Source organism: Ambystoma mexicanum, chromosome 2q (genome assembly GCF_040938575.1).
Source record: "Ambystoma mexicanum isolate Mex_15411 chromosome 2q, UKY_AmexF1_1, whole genome shotgun sequence".
Classification (NCBI taxonomy): Eukaryota; Metazoa; Chordata; class Amphibia; order Caudata; family Ambystomatidae; genus Ambystoma; species Ambystoma mexicanum.
In genome coordinates this window covers 307,607,016-307,631,923 of record NC_090924.1, presented here as the reverse complement: position 1 = coordinate 307,631,923, position 24,908 = coordinate 307,607,016, and the positions used below count along the sequence as shown (strand labels likewise).

Below are 24,908 nucleotides of genomic sequence, written 5' to 3'. Positions count from 1 at the left end.
CTGCTGACTCCCATCTCAAACTCTTTCGCAGAAGCCTAAATGCACCCTAAAGCCGACTCGATTCTGTCGAGCACCAAGAATAGCTACAGTAAGAGGTGCATTGTGGTTCTGTCCCCCTAGTCCTTCAGAGAAGGCCCCTAGAGACATTATTAGACACTTTCCCCCTTTTGCTTAAGCCAAGAAGCCTTTTGAAAAACCATTGTGGTTATTAAACGTACCAACCACCCTCCTGTCAGTATGCAGAGTGCATCACCTTTCCTTCTTAGAAACTGTCTGTGCACTGCATTCCTAAACAGGGTGGGTTGTGTTCAGTAGTGTTATTAGATTGTTGGTTGTGATAACAATAAAGTAGATGTTTATACAACCTTGACTGGACACTCCTTGTATCATTGGGTAATAATTCTATTTGCGCTGTGTTGCAAATAACCAACAATCCATAACCTTAAGAGTAGATAAGCCTGCAGTTCTGTCCGTGTTCCCAAAATTGGACAATGAGGATTATAATTTTATTTGTATTCTTGTTTAATCCAATCTGTTAAGATGCATTCTGATGTAGTAGAGGTGTGGGGATGATTGATGGTTTAGAAAACGACATTCCCCCCTAGACCACTGCTACCCCAGAATGTGATTTGTCACAGGCACATTCTTCTGGGAATTTTCAGTCTGCCAATCTTTTACATGGCTAAACCTCCTCGATGCAACTGCAGTACTGATGGCCATTGGGGTCGACCTGACCCTATCGTACACCAAGCCTGACAGGAATTCAACTTGGCGATGCATAGGCTCCAGGAGGCCAGCACATTCCTGTCCTTCTTCCAGAAGTGGGTAGAGCTCTTTAAAGTCCTCCAGAGGTGATGTGAGTTAAAGAGCCCAGGGACAGGTGAGAGGCTGCATGATTGCGTCTCAAAGCAGAGTCCACCATTTTTATCAGTCACCTACCTCACTGCCGCCTGCTCCAAGGACATTAATGGGTGTCCTGTGGGGCTTGAGAGCAAAGAATCAGTCTGAAATGCAGTAGGCACCAAAGCTTCCTCCCCTCTCAAGGGGTAAAGCTTCCCCGTGAACCTCAGCATGGACAGCCTGTATGGTTCCTTCCATTCAGGCATCAGCTTGTCCCTGATGTCAATCAACGGGATGCCCTTTTCCCGGTTTCCTGAATTGCCTCCCCATAGGTTTGGGGTACTGAGTAGTAGTTTCAGTCTCAGCGAACTGCATCCACCCTGCCACACACTCCCGTACCTTGCCCCTGCCTCCTCATCCAAGCACTTTTCTTTTGGCTTTGCATCCTGCCCAGAGATGCCACTTTCCAATGACGAATTTTTGTGCTGGAAGAAGAGGAGGAAGCCCTTCTGCACTTTGAGCCAGGCCCCTGAACTCTCAAGCCGACCTGCTCTTCCCTCAGTGTGTCCTTAATAAAAGCCTTGATCTTCCTGCTGTGCCTGTCCCATATAACAAAGGAAGATGAGCTACTAGAGTCACTTGCTTTGTACCAGTGCTTCCTGCTTCTCTTGTGCGACCCCATAGTTGTGAATAGTCACACAACAAGCTTCCAAATATGGTACACACATTTCCTGCCTACCCCATTTTGTACCGTGGGCCATCTCACCAGCACTCCTTACTCTCTGGTGTGCAGTGTCCCTTGTGGGTGTGGAGAGAAGCCCTCCCCCCCAGCATCACCAATGTGGCTCGAGGCCCTACCCCGGATCCATTTCTCACGCACAGCGACCCCAGTTTCCCCGGCTCTGCGCGGTTTTACCAGGTCTGCTCCTCACCTCCGCGTGCTGGTTGGGCTAACGGGACTCCACCATCAGCTCCAGCCCAGCAAAAACACCATAAGAGGCTGCGACAGAGCCGAACAAACAGGAGCTATGGAGGTAGTGGGCCACCTTCCATCTCATACCAGTGGAGAGGAATCATGAGGGGGCTGTGGGATGGAAAAAGGATATGCTAGAAGTAACTAGGATGAAGGCTGACTCCTTCATAGAGTAATGAACTGTGTGGAGGAAAAGAAGGACGTGGAGGTCGTGCTAATTTTCTTACTTAAATATTGTGGGTTTCTATTATTAGCTGGTGGTTACCTTTGTCTTAAGGACCAGGTGGTAGTGTTACCTGAAATGATCACACAGTGTTGAGCTTTTCCACTGGTGGATTGACGAGCAGGGCCAGCCGGAGGCACGGGCAGTCTGTGCAGTTGACTAGGGCATCACAGTCATTGGGGCCCTGCAGACACCAGCTGCCTCCCTACAGCATATAAAGGGATATTGCTTTCAAAAGGGGCTGTGCTGCCTCCATGTACGAGGCTCCTGTTTTGTGGTCCTAGTGAGGCAACGTGTCACCTCTCAACCTGCTCTGCAAAGCTCTCGAGACAAGGATACCCCTCCCAGGGGCCCACTAGACGGTGCAGCTACGTGTTGCCTATCACTTCAATCAGAGCATTTAAAGTGGGAGCGATTTACAAGAGATGGCTCATTTAAGAGACCATTGTTTTGGACAAGACGCTCTTAACGTTTCCTTGATAGGAACTGCAAAGGGGCATTTTTAATTTGAAAGCACACGCACACCACCAGTTAGCTGCCTAAAAGCTCTGCCCTCCTCCAGGACGATTACATATACGCCACAAAACAGTTTAAAACTATCTGCTTTATTTTCACATGTGCATATTTGACACACCAAAAAGCGTTTAATAATCAAATATCTCGGCTTCCATATTTCTACCCCGTGGAATAAATGGCCCTGATTGCTTACTTAAAAGAGAGCCATTTTCAGAGGCAGTACAGGCAATTTTCGCTAGCGCCAATTTTAAAATGGTTTCACAGGAACATTCTAGCAGCAATAACATGTACATTAGAGATATGCCGTCAATTGGTTGATGTCGATTTGGACTTTGTTGAGGCGTTACTCTGGAGAGGGACTCTTGCTGTGCCACACACCATTCCTATGGCCATTATTCAGTTTGTGCTTGGTATTGTGTCACTCAATGTTCGGATTCTATGGAAACGCTTGTTACTTTGTGCACATTTTGTTAGGCCTCCGCCGCACTCATTGGATGGGTGTTTCTATAGAAACGAGGCCAGGACTCCAAATCCCGAATCTATCGATAACTTCGAGGTCCAATTTAGGAAAAGGGGTTTTGTGTGCAAAGAATTTAGTAATTAGTACTTAAGTCTTGAAAGAACATTTTCAAAATCCACAGGCCAAGTTTTGCCTTCTCCCGAATTGCATTCTGGTATTTGTAGTCTTCCATTTAAGGTGGTGGAATAATGCCATAATTGTACACTTTTGCCTAGCATACTTCTACAAGGATTTATATATGTGTGTAAGAGTACTTTAGTAAGGTCTGTGTACTTTTCAAGTTATCGTTATAAAACAGAGCATTGTTGAAAGCCATACATGAGGGTGAGAGGGGAAAGGATGAGAGGGCAACGATGTGATGGGAGAGGTTACAGCATCCACCCACTTTTTTTCAGAGGGCGGACGCAACCCCTGTTGAGTGTTTTTGAGACCAGCATTAAAAATGAAAGTTTGCTTGCTCACATGTTCGGCTACTAAAATTTCGCAGCAGGTTGTCATGTTTGGAGGGCAGGCGCTTACACACAACACCACATAAAAGTGTCATTGAAGCACACGTTTTATGTTTGAATTTTGTTTTCCTTGGAATATTTCAATATAAATTGTTGGGTTTTAAAGGTTGGCACCTTTCATACTTTTGAAAAAAACAGATGTTGCAGCCAATGTCGGCTTGAGTTCCTATCTAGAGCGAAGCCTTTGTGACTCTCTGGTTCCTTTCTCAGATGGCTAAGGGTCTGCACCAGGGGTGCCTGTATTGTGGCTGCAGCAATATATGTACAATTCCGAGAAATAAAGTTGGTACCCTTTAGTGCGCTCCTTGGGAAGAATTACTCAATCACTTGGTTATGTTAATTCCAATTTGTTTATTCAGTATAGGTTCTGGATACTCCATACACTTAAAGTTTCAATAAACAAACTTTGTCTCCCAAATTGTCTCCCAACACGTGTTTCCCCATGACTTTAGCCACGGTTCCTCAGGGGAGATTCCTTGTCATGTCATAATTCTGATTCAGTATTGATTGGTATTCAATTTTCTCTCTCATCGGCTCTCTATTTGTCTTTCTTTTGTTCTTTTTCCCTTTTTTTTCCTCTTTTTTCCTTTTTTTTCTTTTTTTCCCTTGTGTGTAGATTCTTGTGGATTCAAAGATGTTCCTTTCTCTCGGTACGATTGCCTCTGTGCATCCGTGGTTCCATCTTTGAATCCACAAGAATCTACACACAAGGGAAAAAAAGAAAAAAAAGGAAAAAAGAGGAAAAAAAAGGGAAAAAGAACAAAAGGAAGACAAATAGAGAGCCGATGAGAGAGAAAATTGAATACCAATCAATACTGAATCAGAATTATGAGAAACATGACAAGGAATCTCCCCTGAGGAACCGTGGCTAAAGTCATGGGGAAACACGTGTTGGGAGACAATTTGGGAGACAAAGTTTGTTTATTGAAACTTTAAGTGTATGGAGTATCCAGAACCTATACCTTTCATACTTTGCCAGCATAGTTATTGGAAATTCATCTATCTCTGATTATTTTTCCAGGTTGATTAATTGTTTAGAAAGGCAAATGCTAATTTGTCTTGTGGACTTTCTTCTAAGGGGAAAGGCCAATTTAACAAAATGTGTACATTTCACATTAATATATGTTTATTTTCTCTACATATATTAATGGGTGGTAGCTTTTGATTTTCTCTGTGGGGGCACAGTTTCACCCACTGAGTGACGCAAGGGAGCTGTACCAATCGCCTGGTCAAATCAACACATTTTGCAACACATTTTGTAGAAGGAATAGGAAAAAAGCCATATGATTTAAAGGAAGGTCTAAACCTATAACATCTAAGCAACAGTCACCTATGCTGCTGGGTTGTCTTTGCTTCATTCTGCTGTAGGATACCCTGCAACTCCCGCACCTGCAAAACAGATGTGGGGTTTCCACACCCCACGCAATCAAGAGTCAAGTAGTACATTAATGAGGCTTGCATCCCATTTTGAAGTGAGCAGCAGGTGCTAATTTTGCAGGATGCATGCTAACTCATCACCATGCCTGAACCCAGCAGGAGAGGAGACACAAGGCCTGCCAAAGCCAGGGATTTAGATGAACACGGCAAGGAGAACGGGTGCAACTACGCCCTTGTACTCAGTGCCTATGCATGTATTACTGAGTCTCGCCCACTTGTTTTTTACGACTGGAGCCCTGTTAATTTTGTTAACATTTGAAGACCTGAAAAATGTTTTACTTCCCTGCCTCAAGACATCCCAGGTAAATAGGGTCTATCGTACTATAAGTCAGTCCTGCCGTAGATGCAAGTTGCCACGACTGCTCCCGGGCCAATCCCTGCCCTGACATGACATCCTTAGAACTTGCTTGGAGTTTATTTCTTTGGACAGCCAGAATAATCCTTATCTGTAGCTTCTGAAGTAAAAGCATATTGCTAATTTCGACAATATGGTCAAATATATGCACAATAAAAATTAAAACAATTATGAAACGCAAATAAAGACCACAGCAAACTACAATCGTGATATTTTTGCAATTCCTTTCACAGTCAGATGGTGTTTTCAAACAAAAGTTTCAAAAAGACCTTTTGCAAACAACAATTCTACCAATTATATTTAGGAAGAGGTGTTTTCAAGTTCCTGAATTGTAGACTGGTCACAAATCCTGGCTTCTCTATTCAACCAAAGTGTGTGCTCCTGGGCAAATCCTTTTATCTCATTATGCCTTATTTGCCAAAATTAAAAGTCTATTTAAGGTATTGAGATCACACTGTCTACTACTTCAAAAAAAGACTCACTCCTGATATTGCCACATAGTAAATATTAACACTGACAATTCATATCCTGGACATCACTGTGTATTGCTCTCCTGCCTTACTCATGTCAATTTGTTTTAATTTACCTTCCCATGATAGCGTTGCATATTGAAGACTCATTCTATGATATCATTTCTGTAATAGCACTATTTATGAAAAAGGGAGGGGGGGCACACACCATATGCCGCCCAGTTCCCTCACAAATCCTACGGCCCGCCCTGTTGATGAGCCAATCATTTTCATTGGGGGCTTCTTGACTTGTCAATTCTTTTGATTGGTCGCTGTGTTAGTTGGTACTTAGTATTGTACGTTTGATGCGGACAGTGCCCGCACTGGTGATTTCATTCCAAATAAACTTCGCAAATCCTCACTGCGCTTCACGCTGCATGCTTTTATTTCTTTGGCAAGCATAAAATGGGAGCGGTGTGGGAAAAATATACTGTCAACTAGTGCGCTGCCAGAGCCAAGGTATCTGTAGGCATTCCAAGGTATTGTGCAGCTCAACGTGCGCAATTTCCAACTCTGAAAGGTCGCAGCTGCTCGACCTGTTTTGCGGCATAAAGCCGTTTCCACTTGCCAGTATCATCTTCTGCGTATCCAGTGGCTCTGGGGAGCCTCCCCCGGCTTCGGTGCACAGGTGCGCTCCCCCCCACGCACGGAACCAGGCACTGTGATCCAGGCCGCCCGCCACCCCCCCCTTCTCGGTTTCAGAAGCAGGAACTGATGGGCGCGTCCACCGCGTGAGATCCAGAGACGGTCTCTGCAGCGCCTGGGAGACACACCCAGTTCATCTTCCGATTAAAACATCTGTGAGCGGCCGCTGCTGCGCTGATTTCCCTCCCCTGTCTCGGGACAGTCTTTGGTGGCGGCTGCTGGACGCAGAGGTATGTACCAACTCGCGGCTATCGCGGGGGGCTTTTAGCTGCCTGTGAACTTAGCGAATCATTTATTTCGTCTTCAGAATCTCGAGTGATTCGGTTGGACTTTTTTTAAATACTACCAGACGTATTCAAAGCGTATGATCAGGCTTAGACACTAAAGGGCGCATTCTAGTTATTAAGATTTTGCAATGGCCTTACATTTGACCAAATAAGGGATTTGCCTCACATAGATTTATTTTTTTTAAAAATCACATTAGAAGGGGTTTTATTAAATTAAGTATATGGAGGGCGCCTGGGGACCACTTTCGGTGGTGACGGTGCGCGGTACAAATACCTATAACATAACATATGTAAACTCCTTCCCTCCTCCCCCAAGACCCCAGGACTTCTTGCGACCTTCTTTGTACTAGTCAAACAGCAGAGCAATTTTGCTCCATTTGTGATGTTTTAAGAAAATGGAGGCTGCAAACTGTTGGAGGTCTATTTTTGCAAAGGGGAGATTTGGGACCAAGTTTGCAGGAAGATAACTTTGTTCCTTAACTTATTCCACGATCATGAAAAGAGGGTAACATTTCGATCGCTGCATGTTTGCCGCTGGTGCACTGCTGTAGGGAATGAGTAGCTCCAGCGGTGCCAGATCCTTGTGCTTCTGCTGCGTTAAGATGGCAAGCTCCTCATGCATCCGGCATTACATTGTGTACTGACTTACAATTCCCCACATCTGCCTTGGAAACACAGCCCACTGTCACAGGACTTTGGGGCAGGGCGGCCGCCTCTCTTTCCCGGAACCATGGTCCACCTTACAGGACAGGCGTGCACCTATGCCATCAGGAATCATTTTCCCGCCCCCTGTGCGTGTAGCATCTATTTCCCGCTTTCCCACCCTCTCACCTTAAGGTCTGAATACCCCAGGCTATGGCACTCTACAGCGTTCCCTGCCCCGGGCAAGTCCACACACTCTGAGTCTACTACAGCAGCGAAGTGGCTCAGTACACAAGCATATTAGCAGAACATGGCACTACCATGGGGTTGATATTGTAGCCTGGCACGGCTTCTTTAATGCACCTATTTCTAATGCAAGTGTGTGCAGCTCACACAACTGAGTTACTTTTTTTGTATTGTGTACTTGGTTAAATAGAAACCTGAGACACATTATAAAACATACACAATTACACAATTCAATTCATCAGTACAATTGCATCAATACAATTACATACACATATACAATCCCTTCTCAATACAGTCAAATCAGAAATATACTAACCAATTAAAACCTTTCTGAAAACCTTTTTCAAAATTGAAGCCAAATGTGAAATGCAGCAGAAGTCATAACTAAAAATTCACCTGAAAAGACTCAGCTCCAGAATTGATTGGAAGTAATATCACACATTTTGTGCTAGCAACTTCTATAACCCTTGATGTAGTTGCCTATGAGGCAGCAACAATTTGTGAGAATGTTCATATGGTTTCAATATCCTGCATGCACAAGCGTTGTCCCCGTGCTCTGCCATGCCAGAGGGTCTCACAAGAGCATCACAAGTGTCTGGGACCCTTGCAGCCTGGCAATTCATCCCGCCCAGTGTGCTTGCTCCAGCAAACTCCAGGTCCCCCGACCTATTGAGGGGTGCATCGGGTTATGTCACGGCCCCACCAGTGACTTCTTCCTCTCTTGCTGCGGGCTGCCTGGGCAGCAGAGACAAACACACTGCAGTAGATAGCAGATGAGAGATTCCTAGTGTGACACTGACGGTCCCCGTAGCACCCCCATCCACCCCACTTGAGGTAATGTCTGGTCACTAGCTAGAGCATCTACACGGCTTGTGTAGCACAGATAGCTCAGCGAGTTAATGTCTTGCTGGTGAGATCTGTGCTCTTCTTGCAGGCAAAGGCAACCATTTCAGAAACACACTGACATCAGTATGGTGAAGATTATGCAAGAAGATGTGTTGTCATGAATGTGAGAAGAAGATTCCCTTTTCTCTGCTGCTAACAATTGCTCCATTGTACGGTGAAGTGGCACGAAGCTTGAAACTGGCCCTGCTGCAGCATCACCCTGCCTGACCTGCTGGTGGCATCCCAGTCACTGTCCTTCATAGCTTAGAAATGCGCACACCTCCCAACGCAGCCCACCAGTGTGCCTTACCCCGCTCGGGGGCAGCTAGGGGACAGCCACCCTGTGCTACGGCCCACAGGTGCTTGGTCTGTTCATCTGCCCGCCAAGGACCAAAGGCACCCATAGGCCAGTCCATCTCTGCCCCTCAACACTAGCCTACTCTGCAGTATTGCGGAGCGTGTTCACTGTAAGGGCGGCGAATCTGCAAGGTCATGGGTGAAGGTTATTCACCAGATTGGGGGTGTTACTCAGGGTGGAAACTCAGCCGGCGACAATCAGGATGTGTTCTGGCAGAAACACCAAAAGCCACACATTTGGGATTTGGCGGAGCAGTGAAAATAATAAAAACATCTGTGACCAGCATTTTTACCAGTGCCACCAGACTCAGAATGAGGCACTCGGCGTCCACAGACACACACTACACATCACACGCGTTTCTGTCCCAAATCAGATGTCCTTCTTTTAAGAAACACCGAAATAGTGGCTGGTCATGGCAGTTAATTTAAACACAGCAAAAACCAACCCAGGGTTTCCACACAGTGGTTAGAGGGCTTGCCGAATGGCATTGCACCACAGCTGGTTGTGAAATCATCTGCCCTGAAGCGGAGGCAGGCTTCACATTTCTCAACGTCCCACTGCCCACATAACCTCCCAGACCCGCCACTGCCATTCACAGCCTGGGCAAATGCATCTCCTCCCGGCTTTCCCTAGCCAGCCTGATGCAGACATCTTCCATCTTTCCCTAGCCCAGTCTGAAACAGACACTTGCTTCCAGCTTTCCCTAGCCCAGTCTGATACAGACATCTTCCATCTTTCCCTAGCACAGTCTGAAACAGACACTTTCTTCCAGCTTTCCCTATTCCAGTCTGATGCAGACATCTTCCATCTTTCCCTAGCATAGGCTGAAACAGACACTTGCTTCCAGCTTCCCCTAGCCCAGTCCGATGCAGACATCTTCCATCTTTCCCTAGCCAGTCTGAAACAGACATCTGCTTCCAGCTTCCCCTAGCTCAGTATGAAACAGACACCTGCTTGCAGCTTCCCCCAGTACAGTCTGAAACAGACACTTGCTTCCAACTTCCCCTAGCCCACTCTGATGCAGACATCTTCCATCTTTCCCTAGCCCAGTCTGATGCAGACATCTTCCATTGTTCCCTAGCCCAGTCCGATGCAGACATCTTCTTTCTTTTCTTAGACCAGACTGAAACAGACACCTGCTTCCAGCTTCCCCTAGCTCAGTATGATGCAGACATCTGCTTCTAGCTTTCCCAAGCCCAGGTGATGCAGACATCTTCCATCTTTCCCTTGCCCAGTCTGAAACAGACACTTGCTTCCAAATTTCCCTATCCCAGGCTGACGGAGACCCCTCTGCTTCCAGATTTCCCTAGCCCAGTCTGACACAGAGGCCTCTCCTTCCAGCTTTCCCTAGCCCAGTCTGACACAGAGTCCTCTGCTTCCAGCTTTCCCTCACCCAGTCTGCCACAGACTCCTCAACTTCCAGCTTTCCCTAGCCCAGGCTGACACAGAGTCCTCTGCTTCAAGCTTTCCCTAGCCCAGTCTGACACAGACTCCTCTACGTTCAGCTTTCCCTAGCGCAGTCTGACACAGACTCCTCTGCTTCCAACTTTCCCTTGCCCAGTCTGACACAGACTCCTCTACTTCCAGATTTCCCAAGCCCAGTCTGACACAAGGTCCTCTGCTTCCAGCTTTTCCTAGCCCAGTCTGACACAGACTCCTCTACTTTCAGCTTTTCCTAGCCCAGGCTGACACAGAGTCCTCTGCTTCCAGCTTTCCCTCGCCCGTCTGACACAGACACCTCTGCTTCTAGCTTTCCCTACCCCGGTCTGACACAGAGTCCTCTGTTTTCAGCTTTCCCTAGCCCAGTCTGACACAGACTCCTCTGCTTCCAGCTTTCCCTAGCCCAGTCTGACACAGAGTCCTCTGCTTCCAGCTTTCCCTAGCCCAGTCTGACACAGAGTCCTCTGCCTACAGCTTTCCCTAGCCCAGGCTGACACAGACTCCTCTGCTTCCAACTTTCCCTCGCCCAGTCTGACACAGACTCCTCTACTTCCAGATTTCCCAAGCCCAGTCTGACACAAGGTCCTCTGCTTCCAGCTTTCCCTAGCCCAGTCTGACACAGACTCCTCTACTTTCAGCTTTCCCTAGCCCAGGCTGACACAGAGTCCTCTGCTTCCAGCTTTCCCTCGCCCGTCTGACACAGACACCTCTGCTTCTAGCTTTCCCTACCCCGGTCTGACACAGAGTCCTCTGTTTTCAGCTTTCCCTAGCCCAGTCTGACACCGAATACTCTGCTTCCAGCTTTCCCTAGCCCAGTCTGACACAGAGTCCTCTGCCTACAGCTTTCCCTAGCCCAGGCTGACACAGAGTCCTCTGCTTCCAGCTTTCCCTAGCCCAGTCTGACACAGACTCCTCTGCTTTCAGCTTTCCCTAGCCCAGGCTGACACAGAGTCCTCTGCTTCCAGCTTTCCCTAGCCCAGTCTGACACAGAGTCCTCTGCTTCCAGCTTTCCCTATCCCAGTCTGACACAGAGTCCTCTGCTTCCAGCTTTCCCTAGCCCAGTCTGACACAGAGTCCTCTGCTTCCAGCTTTCCCTAGCCCAGTCTGACACAGAGTCCTTTGCTTACAGCTTTCCCTAGCCCACACTGATGCAGAAACCACATGGAAGGATTCTGCACTGTGGATGTTGGCATCAGTGCTGAAATTCCCTCACCTGGAAGACTAAGGAATTGAAGTGACACCTGTCCCCATGCACCTCAGCTTTAAGGTCTTGGTGGTCTGATATATTTTGTCAATGAACCAGAGAAGTACTCCCTTGACAAACATCATGGACCTGATTTACAAACGTGTTTTACAATGGCTCAATACCATCGAAAATCGCTCTGTAAATCAGGCCCCATGTCATCATCTCTTGTATCCCCTTCCGGGTTACCGAGTGGGATTTTGGGTGTGTCAGTAGAACACGCTCTTCACATAATTTACATGGGTGTAGCTGTATTCTAGTGAAAAATAGCCACACCAGTGTTTCTCCTAACCCAGTAATGTATCTTTCCTCATTCATTCATTCATTCCTCCATCCATTCATCTATCTATGCTTTCAATCAGTAATAACTCCCAATAACTTCGCCCGCAATATTACTCTTGCCCCGTTGGAAGCAAGCGCTGTGTAAGAAAAACGACTTCCCATTGATCGTTAAGCAGCTTGGTGTGCATGTGTGCCTGCAGCAGAGATTGTGTTCACTATGTAGATCGGGCGCTAATATGCTAATGAGGTGACCCTGTCATTCTTTCGTGCGCGAGTGGTACAACAAACATCACAGAATTGCTTAGAAGTTATACATTCATTTCATTTTCATTTCATCATTTTTATAGAACCTTTCACTATGGGTGTGGTCCCAACGCGCTGTAGGTTGAATGCCCCCGGAGGGACCGAAGTCCAAAGTATGGGAAATTGGGAGGTGCCATTATGCGTGTGCGCAATATGGCCATTAAGGGTTAAGAGGGTGTGGCCAAATCCCTGCTAGTCACCCATCTCTAAAAGGCTTGTGGGTTGGTGGAGAGAGGTGCACTAGAAAGATACACTGAAGGGGTTGTGCAAGAGGATAAACAATTATGTGTGTAGCTACAGTTCGAATTTGTGTCGGGAAACATATGCTGCATTCTTACGGTAGAGGTTTTGCACAAAGTGTCATTCGAGTTGTGCGTGGAAGCAAATGTGTGCAGGAGTGTGGCAGCGCCTTTGGCTAATTCCATACGCGCAGGAGCGAGATGAAAAGGCAATGGTTAAATTCACCTAAGTGCAATACATTGCCTACCACCAGAACCCATATACGTGCAGTAAATTGCTTACCACCAAAACCCATTTAAGTGCAATATAACACTGGCCCCCAAATCTATATAGGTGCAATACATTGCCCACCCCGAAATTCAAGCAGGTGCAGTTCGTTGCCTACCCCAAAATCCATCCAGGTGCAACAGATTGCCCACCACAAAATCCAACTATTTGCAGTATATTGCCTACCCCCAAAATCCATCCAGGTGCAATACTTTGCCCACCCCAAAATTCAAGCAGGTGTAATTCCTTGTCTACCCCCAAAATCCATCCAGGTGCAATACATTGCCCACCACAAAATCAAAGTAGGTGCACTATATTGCCTACCCCCAAAATCCATCTAAGTGCAATTCATTGCCTGCCCCCAAATCTATCTAGGTGCAATACATTGGCCACCACAAAATTCAAGCAGGTGCAGTTCCTTTCCTACCCCCAAAATCCATCCAGGTGCAATACATTGCCCACCACAAAACCCAAGCAGGTGCAGTATATTGCCTACCCTCAAAATTCATCTAAGTGCAATACATTGCCTGCCACCACATTTAACTAGGTGCAATACATTACCTATCCCCAGAAGCCATCCAAGTGCATATTAATCATACTGCCACCAGGGGATACACAATCACATAGAATGTGGATCCTGGGTGACCACTGTTGAAGCCAGTCCCTGGCTGTTGGAACTTTGTGCTCCAGCAGGCTATAAATGGCAGCATTGGTTTTGCCTTTCACGAGAAAGGAATCTCCCAGACTCGCAAAAGATCAGAGACATCCAGGAGGCGAAACTACCCGGGAACGCGTCGGAGGTGAGCAGCTTGCTAGGGATGGTGACCTACTGCGGTAGGTTCATACCCAGTCTGGCGACCATCTCAGAACCCCTCTGGATGATGACAAGGAAAGAAAAGGCCTGGGAGTGGTCCGACAACGAACAAAAAGCCTTCGACACCATCAAAAAGGCACTCACAGGCAAGGAATCAATGGCTTTCTTTGATCCATAGAAAGAGTCTGAAATCATTGTGGAAGCCAGTCCGGTCGGCCTAGGAGTGGTTCTCTCACAGGCAGATACGCAAGGACAGATGAGGCTGATTGTCTATGCCAGCAAGGCACTTACTAGCACGAAACAACGATACTCCCAGATAGAGAGAGAAGTGATGGCTGTGTTATGGGGATGCCAACATTTTCAATATATATACTGGGAAAACCCATCAGAGTGATAACTGATCACAAACCGCTACTCTCTATGATGGCAGGGTCATCATTCAAGCCACCCCCCAGGATCAAAAGTTGACCTTTAATTTCGATTCGTGTTATCTGACTCAAATATTACATAATATTTACATTTTTCAGTTCACCAGTGCAATGAAATTACTATAGGTCGGTAGGTGGACAATTGTTGTTTGTGCCCGCTTACTCCCTCTTCCTAGAGGTTAGCCTGACTGCTCTGTAATATCACCTACCTTTTTAAGAATAGTAAAGCACTGTAAAATCAGTCATTGTTTTTTCATAATTTTTAAAATGATGTATTCATCAATTTGAACAAAATTGTACACTTCGGAGACACATTTTAACATGTCATGTGAAGTAATTTATGAGACAACGAAACGTGACAAACGCCATCAACTGTGTAGTTATGTTTCTGTATAAAATGCATATTTATGACCCCTGTAGGGCTAAAGAATCTACACTTCATCCTGAAATATAATTATGCAAATGTAACACAAAGGCCCAATACTTACTTTTGTTTGGCAATGAAAGATCGTCTGTGCGCTGTGGATTTTAGCACAAAGAAATTATAATGTAATTAAACCGGGTTGGTGAAATGCGTAAAATAAAAAGGTGACGGCCATTCCCAGAGGTGGGTCCCTTGTCAGATGTACATAGACAGCCAAGCTGCATGTCGCCGAAGCAACCCGGCAAGACGAAACCTGTCAGAAGTTGGTTGTGGTCTCCGACATGTCTATCAGCTCAGATAGGCCGGTTTCTTTGGTGGTGTTTTTATTTTATTTATATAGTGCCCACAGGCGTCATAGCACTGTTACATAAAAGACAACAGCACATAAAAGACATCTGTCCAACAGAACCAGCATATCAGAAGGTGAGATCTCAGAACGCAGAGTGACTAAGTAAAAGATTCAGAGAAAAGTAAAGTTTTCAAATTTTTCCTAAAAGATGTGAGAATGTGATCAAGCCTAGCACACAGTGGTAATGTGTTCCATAAGGTGGCCTCAAGGAATTGAAAAGATCTACCTCCCGCGCAGATGCGCTTGATGTGTTTATTAGTTAGTAGTGGTCCGAACTGGAAGGCAAAGAGAGGAATGGCTTGTACGATGGTAGCCGAGTTTTAAGATAAGCTGGTGCTTCACCATACAGGCATTTGTGCATAATGGTTAGGGCCTTCAACTTAATCCGTTGTGCAACAATGTAGGCAAAATATGGGATCATCTGGCAACATTGCCAACAATCCTTGCAGCCAAATTCTGCACCACCTGAACTTTAGCAACATAAGGTGGTGCACCAACCAGCAAGGCGTTGCCATAATCAATCTTACTCCCAATGATGGCCCTGGCGTTAGTGGCAGCATTGGAGTCCAATGTGAAGGGCTTAATAAGCACCAGAACAGGGTTTACCGGTTAGCTAAGAAGTGTGTGCTCAGGTACTTACGTTTGTCAATGTTTGATGTTTAAACACAACAGATGTTTCACTGCCCGAATATTTAAAATATCTTTTGAGAACACTTAAAAGAATGATACCTTCAATAAAGTCATAAGCTACTAAAAGTTTAAACATGCACTGTTTACAGAAACCCGTAAAAGGTGATACAAGGTGGATGTAGGGTAAGGTATGGTGTGTCATATAGACAATGTAACGACCTGTAATACAATGGAGAACATTATAAAACATTGAATTGTGAACTCTAAAACATATGAATGATGTCCAAGGCAGTGGCATTTTTCATTTTAATGCAGACAGGTGCAACATCAAGCATAACTGGGACAGACATCCTAGAGGGAAAGTGAAGACCTGCAGGCTATCATGACAGACATCCTAGAGGGAAGGTGAGGACCTGTAGGCTATCATGACAGACATCCTAGAGGGAAAGTGAAGACCTGCAGGCTATCATGACAGACATCCTAGAGGGAAAGTGAAGACCTGTAGGCTATCATGACAGACATCCTAGAGGGAAAGTGAAGACCTGTAGGCTATCATGACAGACATCCTAGAGGGAAACTGAAGACCTGCAGGCTATCATGACAGACATCCTAGAGGGAAAGTGAAGACCTGTAGGCTATCATGACAGACATCCTAGAGGGAAAGTGAAGACCTGTAGGCTATCATGGCAAACATACTAGAGGGAAAGTGAAGACCTGTAGGCTATTAGAAGGAAAAACAAAGAGGTGATGGCTGGAAGGTTTAGACTGAATCTTAACCTCTTGCATAGCTCTGGGAAATCCTTCAATCATCATTCTCCGCCTGCCAAGCCATTACAGAAGGGGAAAGACCAGAGGTTAGGATTAATTCCAAACCTTCCAGCCATCACCTCTTTTGTTTTGCGGCTATCAGAAGGGAAATATTTCAAGATCATCATGTCAGATGGTGGTGGTGTGGTTGTCAGTGTAATAAGGCTGTAGGGTACACATTTCAAATTGACCAGTACTATATGAGACTGGACGGGGCAAAGGGGGTGATGAGTGAGAGCTGGAGGAAATACTGACGGATTTTAGGGTGGATGTTTACCCAGAAACTCTGCCAATGTTTACCACCACCCCAGAGGTGAAAAGTGCTTCTCTACACTAGATGGAGACATCTGTTGATCTGGAGATATTGGAGGAGGGTCACAAAGTGGACATCTCCGATGTCCACCCGCACACCCAATTTCCCATGTCATGCTAAAATGTGTGAGCCTTGACCCTTGTGTGAAACTTGAACCCTTTGGGCATTGAAAATAATGTACGGCAATGGAATACACCCCATCTGTAAAATGTACTTTGCCATCATCATAATGATGGTGGAAATGGAGAGATTTTTTCAAACTTAAAAACAAACTGCCATTTCGGAAATACTGCCAACTTTTTTCCAAAAATACCACTACTGTTACCACTGGCCAGCTTAAGGTGTACTTTGCAGATTTTTTTTAAATACCTTTAGCGGCAGCGGTAATAACCACTGGCTGTATTTCTGCCAAAAATCTGCCCAGACTGTAAAACATCCCTAAACGAATTAGAAAAGCATAGGACGGCTAATGTCGATCAATAGCACTGAGTATACCAGTGTAAGGCTGGAGCCTCTGGACTGTAGTCTCTGAGTAATAGGCCTCAGAAGGGGCAACCGTCCGATGGCATTAGTCTGGCAAACCCTATCTGTTGTCAAAGTCTATGTTTCTAGCTGGGTCCTATGAACAGTACATTTTCCATGGCAACATTTATTTAAAGGAACAGGGCTATTATTTCAAAGTTTCAGTGAAAAACACCCCCACCCCATCTCCAATCATCAGTTTACAGTGAAATTTGAAGACCACAAGTGGGCTCCTCTTGAGAGCATTGTAGCATCAGTGACACTTGGTGGGGCCATGTCCCCACAATGCTTGGCCGTGACCACAATGGCCTAAAAGGTCAGGCAACTACTGATGATATTCAGCATTGCCCGCGTACCCACCACGTTATTCACTTTGGGATCCTCATCCTTCCTAAGTTTCATTTGGCCGGTTTGCAGACCCCTGCTGAGTGATCCTGGGTGGGGCTAAATTTCCCATTTACTGTGCAAGTTCCAAAGCCTCTGTGCCCAGAGAGTGGTCCTAAATGGCCCAGCAGGCATTCAGTATTGCTCGCCCGAACTGTGTTATACCATGTACTGGCTGCAAATTTCCTAGTATTGATGGATCTCAGAAATCGCGATGGGCAGTGTCTGGAGTATTCTACCACGGGGCAAGCGGACCCCAAAGTGGACTGAGGTCTGTGAGTAGTTCAGCAACTAAATGCCTTCCACGCTCATCCTGAGAGCAGGGGACATCATCTCAGAGGCTGCCCAGCCGCCCAGCGGCATCCAGGATTGGGTTCCACTAGTGCTGAAAGGTCTTTGACCACCACAGAAGTCCTAGCGACCAGATTGTTTGATACTAATTAAGATTACTGTGCTGAAATGGACTGCTGAGTTACTTCGCTCTACGAATACTAAACTGCACAGGGTCATATTGCGCAGCCTGGTGGTAAATTCTACTGAATGGTATGTTCCTCTTGTGATTTGCTTTTTAGGTTTTTCTAAGTGTGATACTGATGTGAGCGCACATTGATCATACATTATAATAGGAAAGAAAGCAGAAACACACAGGGGGTCATTACGAGTTTGGAGGCAGCCATAGTGCTAATAGCACCATGGCTGCCTCCAAACCCGTGTCCGGGTCCGTGGTGTCGGAATGCGGACTTACCAGGACATTCCAACCCTTGCGGACCCGGTAAATCCCCATTTCAAAAACCATTCCTCATTCCCATTCGAGCCCCCATAGGGCTCAATGGGAATGGGGAAGGAGCTAATAACGGGCCCGCAAATTGCGGGCCCGTTATTAGCTCCCTGGTCCCTTAACGGGTCCCGCTAAGGGCTGCTGGTAAAACCAGCCGGCCCTAGTGGGACCCGATAAGGGACCTCGGAATGCGGCTGTAGGGGGTTAACGGCATCGGCACCCTTACCGGTGCCGTTAACCCCCTACGGCTGTACTCGTAATGACCCCCACAGTAAAGATGAACCATGTCCAGTTTGGGGGAAGATGGCCGAATTGTGTGGACTGCATCCTTATACATTACTCAGCCCCTCTACTTATTCACGTGTCATGAACTGTCTCCTGTAGTTGATGCTCAATTTAATTAGTGAGGGTGCGCTAGCAGCTGCGATACTGACTGCGATAGAGCGCTGGAGGATTTGGGGATATCTCATAGCTCTTACCTGTGAGCATAACTAAGGTGGACGATCAGCTGGAATTCTAATGGCCCGGGAGGGACACCTGTTGCGCAGTGATGAGCATCGATGTGGCAAAGGTTCCCGTTTGGGCTGATAAGCCTGCATGCAGTCCTGATGCCATCCAACTGCCAAACAGGGCTGTTCGTTGCTGCAGCCATCATAACTGGGGATCCGTATGAGAGTAAGCTCGCGCATGACCGGCCCACAACTGATTCAGCGGTGCGAAGAAACCTGATCAGGATCTCTGGACTTTCAGCAGGCGGGCCAAACCACTGAGGGGCAGTTGCAGTGATAAAGGGGTGCTTCATAGATTTCAGCGTCTCCTCTGGTACCATCAATGGCACCAAACCTCCCAGCAGAAGAAATGGAGCAACATGGGGAAGTAAAGTCTATGAATCCAGCTTTTGCTATCGTGCTTGGACTATACAAACCACCCTGTGTCCCGCGGAGCGCTGTGACCATTCAACCCTTCATGCTCTGCTTACTGGCGTCCGCTCAAAACGAGATCCCAATGTATAGACCTAGGGGGTCATTACAAGTTTGGAGGTAGCCATAGCACTATTAGCGCCATGGCTGCCTCCAAACCCGAGTCCGGGTGCGGTCTGGTTGAATGGGGACTTACCGGGACATTCTGACCTGTGCGGACCCGGTAAGTCCCCATTCAGTAAACCATTCCCCATTCCCATTTGAGCCCCCATAGGGCCCCATAGTGCTCAATGGGAATGAGGAAGGCGCTAATTACAGGCCCGCCAATATCGGGCCCGTTATTAGCGCCCTGGTCCCTTAGCAGGACCCCAAAGGACGTGTGGTCAGACCGCCCAACTCGGAATGAGGCCCGTAGTCTGGATTAAACATGCACATGAGGTGGCATTGACACCTGTCCCAAAGCAGCCATCTCAGCCAACGCAGGTTGAAAGGTGGGCCACCCAGAAACAGATTATAGTAGTAGTAGTTCTACATGTTGTATCCTATGTCAATCTAGGGGTCTCGCTCTCGTCTCGCCCCTCAGTCTCTCTGTGCTCTCTTTCTCTCTCTGAATCTGTGTCTCTGTCTATGTCTCTCACTCGCTCTCTCTCACACACAAACTCTCGCTCTCTTACTCTCTCTCTGTCTTTTGTTTCTGTCTGTCTCTCTGTGTCTCCGTCTCTCGCTCTCATTCTCTCTCTCTTTCTGTGTGTTGGAGACCCAATGTCGAGTGTGCATTTGCTGGAGCCACCTCAGCTGCCACTGACAGCAGCATGACCAGAGAAAAACACAGATGTCATAAAGGAAGGGACTTTTGGCTTTTTTTGGGCAAAATATGTTATTAAAAGTCAGTTATGTAATTTTACTAAAATCAAATTGCAAAGTGCCTCTTTTTAAATAAAAATACAATGTTAATTTCTAATGATCACTTTCAGTATGCAATGTAGTCATGAAGAGAATGTTACGCTTGTCTTACTGAGCAAAAATAAAATCAGTCATAGAATAACCATAATATTTGCTTCTGATAGCAGATTGTCATTCCGCATAGGAAAGAATGTTTCACTGCAATTGGACTCTTTCAAAATACCCCATTGAGAAAAACGCCTGGGAGAATTAGAACCAATGAGGGGTTCTGGCTGCTTTGTATTAAATTAGATAACATTTTAGGAACATAAGCATGACAAGAGATCTTTATGTAGACAAATATATCTTTGATAAGTTGGTTGCATGCTTGTTACACTACTTGCATAATACATACTAGGATTGGTGCTACTTTAATTTTTTTCATAACACTCACCCTAACAATGAAATGTTTGTAGCCTAGAACAAGATATACTTATTAGGGTGGTTATATGTGATTTTACCGACCACAATAACAGAGTGGCAAATTTCATCGCTGACAGAATACTGATAAACACATTTTTTTATTTTTTATTTTGGGGTTCCCCCACACACCCTGTTTTGTTACTCTTATAACGCCACCCCAACCCCATCCTGACCCATGTTAACCCCTTTACCCCACAACCCTTTATTTATTTAATTAATGTTTGCAGTGTTTTTCGGTATTATGGAAATGTACCACTCTGTAACGTTGTAGATATATTGACTGGATGCCCATTCGGACAGCCTCAGGGTTTGATTTCAAGGTTCAAAGGGTTTGTGACATTTGTCGCTCAATTGGTCCCCTGGGGTTCCCTTCCTTTTTGCTTCTGCAGACCTTGACAAGATAAGAGCCTGCGTCTCAGTGTGAGCATGCCCAGAACCCCGAGCACAGACATCCTAAGAGAATTAAATAGGGTAAAACAGGGGTTAACTGATTATTCTACAGTGTCTGGGTGCACTAATTATCAAAGATCAGGCAGTTACCTCCTTCAGGCAAGATCAAATGAGCTTGAGGCACCAGGCCTTGGTGGAGGCTATGAATAGGGGGGCGGGGCCCTTGCAGCCTGCCATTATTGACTTCACAGTAAGCTATGCAGCCATCGGCTTGGTATTGACATAAGGGCCAGGTCTGGGGTTCTGGAACAGGAAACGGTGAAGCTGTTGTTGAAGCACAACAGTTTTTAATCCCTATCCCCTCCAGCGGGAATCACTCCCAATGCCCAAGTCGAAGGCAACCTCTGTAGCTCTTTCAAGTTGTTCTCCATCATTTCTTCTGATGGATTGATGTATTCCTGGCACGCTGCTTGGCAGTGCTTGCTTATTACTGCAGTACTTTTGTTGGGTTCTTTGTGACCTTTTTGGGTGAATGGAGTCGTGACTTTGAATGATTTGTTGGCATTCAATCTATTAATTTGCCAGACAAGGAGTATGCATGGCTGTTCCGCTTCCCTCAAATCTTTTTCTGTAAGTACACTCACTGCATGCTGCCCCCTTTACCCATGATCTTACCACATCCCTCCCTTTTGTGGTTAATGGTCGCTGTGACCTTATTGTGCAGTGTTCCCTTACTAAGTTTAGTTAGTCTTCAGGTTTTTATGTATATTTATAACCTATCAAATAGCTCCAAGGCACTGTTTTATCTCCTAACCGCATAGGTTTTACACCTCACACTCAGAACTGCCTTGAAGGTATCCCAGAATCTGTCTCCCATACACTGTAAGATAAAATGGCCCTTGTTAGCAAAAGGACGGCAGCAGCTGAGTTGTATATGCAGCATTTAGAGTCAAATGCTTGCTGCAATAATCATATATTTTTGGTGGGATCACAGAGCAAGAAGCAGTGTCAATTAATGACCTTCTGAAGTTTATAATGCACCACTTTTGTAGGTATTTGTACAAATACAGCGGGGAATAAACTTGGACTCGGATATACCACAGTCCCACTGAGTTTGCTGGGTAAAGGACAAGCATAGAACGAAACCGTGGCCAATGGTGAGTATCTGGTAATATTATCCCCATATATATGGTCACTGAACATAATGTTGCCAGGAAAAGGTTGTGGCGACATTATATATGTTGACCATATATAGGGGCTCATTGGAAGTGGGGATGGCGGGGGTGTCCCCCACTCCTCTTGCAAAGGAAAAGTGTCTGTGGGTTGCAGGGGTGTCCCCGCATGTTCAATTTGATAATATCCCTGCAAAAAATGGCAAATATTTGGTGACTTTTTTGCCAGGCGACATTTTTGCAGGGACATTATCACATGGAACCGGCCAATGATAGTCAACTTTAAAGTGTACTTCGTCAAGGGGAATCTGATTTCTACCACAAGAAAAAAAACATCAACTAAACAAAGATGCAAATGTATGAGTTTAATGGGAGAATTTGAAAAGTCTGGGTGTGAGATGTTCTTTCAAAGCACTATTAGATTTAAGATTCAATAGAAACAATAATGGTTGTATTACAAACACGAGATGAGGACATTGCCTGACCTGAGCAGGTTTGAAGCAGATTTTAAGGCGTTGTGTATTCATCTGTTGTGAATTGTGCTCCCTAGACTATTTTTCAGGGCTGAGGTTGCTGGGGAAAGTGGATTCCTAACAGGGAGGGGTTAAGGACTTTTTGGGGAGGAAGAAGAATGGGGCAGAAAATTGAAAAATACAATCGAAAATATAGGATTTTTAAAATATTCTTAATGGGTGGCAAGTATTGGTTTACAAAGGACATTTAATTTTGACAAAATGGGGTCTTCATGGAAGAATCTTATTCAAGGTTGGGGTATCTTTTATTACATGGAAGTCATTTTTTCATGGTTCCTGTTGATATGTTAAAATTATGAATTGTCAGCATCTCACTGTTTTGATGTACAGTATGTACGGACATATGCACTTGATTGATTTGTCTGCAGGGGACCAATGTAAGGTAAATGGAAAGTTACTTTGGCCAAGTTGGGTTTTCACAGTTTTGGTAACTTCAGAGACATGGGCAAGTAGGGGTTGTGTGAGGAATTCGACCATCCGCATTATGGGTGTGCCCTCGCCAGGGCTTTGTTGTCATTTTAAATGAAATTGAATGATGGTAGATTAACCTCTGGAAAATGTGGGGGACTAATCTGCACACATTTTCCTATGCTCACCGCATGAAATACACATAGACCTGTGTACTCTGGTGGACACAGCCCACAGGTGCCGCCCCCCTGTCATATTTTGTTGGAATATGACAACCAAGAGTACATCAAGGCATCTCAGTGGGGCAAAGGCAAAATCTTCCTCCTGCCATGGCCAGCCTAATTAACCAGCAAATGTTGAATGGATCCGCCCTATCCTTTGTTAGCTGCTGGTAGCAACTTTGCATACTAATCAGAGTTAATTCAAATTGGCCCCCGGGAGGCCTGGTCGCAGGACTAACAAAGGACAGGAAAACTGCAACAACATTTGATATGCACTGAGTCAACCTGAAGCCAGCTCCTCCCTCTCGGTATCAAGGGCAGTGACCTGTCATGTCTAGGACATGTGTTTACAGCAGGCAACCCCAGGAGGGGGACCCCATTCAGAAGGTATGAGTATGTGGATTGGTGGAGACCAAAGGTCTGGTCCTGTCGCAGCTTCAATTGAGCCCTGCCATTTTAATCAGGAACCACAGAGAGCTCAATTAACACTCTCATCAGCTTTGGGCCGTCCGCCTTAAAGGATGACACAAGCCCAGTGAAGCAGCTAGGAGGAGTGCTTCGACAAGCATCAACCAGCTTCCACCCTAAGGGACATTTTTGAGCTAGTCGAGCCCCTCAAGCTGCAACCAACTGCAACGCTGACTGTTGTCACGCTGCAATCACTAACTTTGTCTGCGACACCTTGACCAATGCTTCAGACCCACCAAATAGCACTGATACCATGATACCTGACTGGGAGCCACCATGTAGGCCAGCCTACAGCCATCCATCCAGCCTTGCTCGCTGACTTGCCTACCGCCTGATACCCGCAGCTGTCTCTCCTCTTGAACTCTGTGCAGAAGCGCCAAAGCATCCTGAAACCGACTCTACACTGTTGAGCACCAAGAGCATCTACAAGCACAAGGTACATTGTGGTTCAGTCCCCCTGGTTCTTCTCCAAAGCACCCTAGTGACATTTTAACCTCCCCCCATGCTGAAACCAAGTATCCCTTTTCTTCTTGAAACTGTCTGTTCTCTACAGGGAGGGTTGTATTTTGTAGTATGCTAGAACTGTCTGTTATGATAATCATACAGTAGATATTTGTATACAACCTTGACTGGACAGTCACTGTTATCATTGGGTCATTGGGTAATAATTGTATTTTCGCTGTGTTGCAACTAACCAACGTTCCATGACCTTGATAAGCCTGCTGTTCCATCCACGTTAGCAAAATTAAAGAAGGAGGTTTATAATTTGCTTGTGTTTCCAATATGTTCGGATCCCTCTGGTGTACTAGAAGGGTGGGGTGATTGTTGGTTTTGAAACAGATATTCATCCCTGGATCACTAGTGCCTCAAAAGTTGATTCGTCATAGGCTGGCAGTGCTCATCATGCACCCAGAAATTAAAAATGGCAGGCATGTCGAGGACCAGTTTGGCTGAAAGGTAATTGTCCAGTCGGAATATAAAGAGAAGCATTTCACATTTTTGTAATTACAGACACCTAATTGTGCTGATCCTCGCTAATTTGAGATGTGTGTAAAGCTACCTGACTGGGCAAAACCATTGATTGTTTGCTGTGATTCCAATCGGGCTCCAAACAAAAATGTCGTGTGGTCAGTGACAGAAGATAACCAGTCTGGAAAGTGCATAAGAAAGTCTGATTCCTTTTCATGTGTTGGCGGACATTTGGTGCACAATGCATCCACAGAAAAGGAAGGGCTAAAGTTACGGAAACTCATATGGTGAAT

The 24,908-nt window shown here is 45.8% G+C and overlaps 1 protein-coding gene across 1 annotated transcript in view; it reads left to right on the top strand.

Moving 5' to 3' along the window:
• Positions 1–6,535: 6,535 nt before the first annotated feature.
• LOC138569360 (otoancorin-like) overlaps positions 6,536–24,908 on the top strand; it is a 209,496-nt gene continuing 191,123 nt past the window's right edge. Inside the window, exon 1 of the mRNA XM_069647277.1 lies at positions 6,536–6,757. The gene's annotated coding sequence lies outside the window, so the exon portion shown is untranslated. The remainder of the gene's footprint in view (positions 6,758–24,908) is intronic.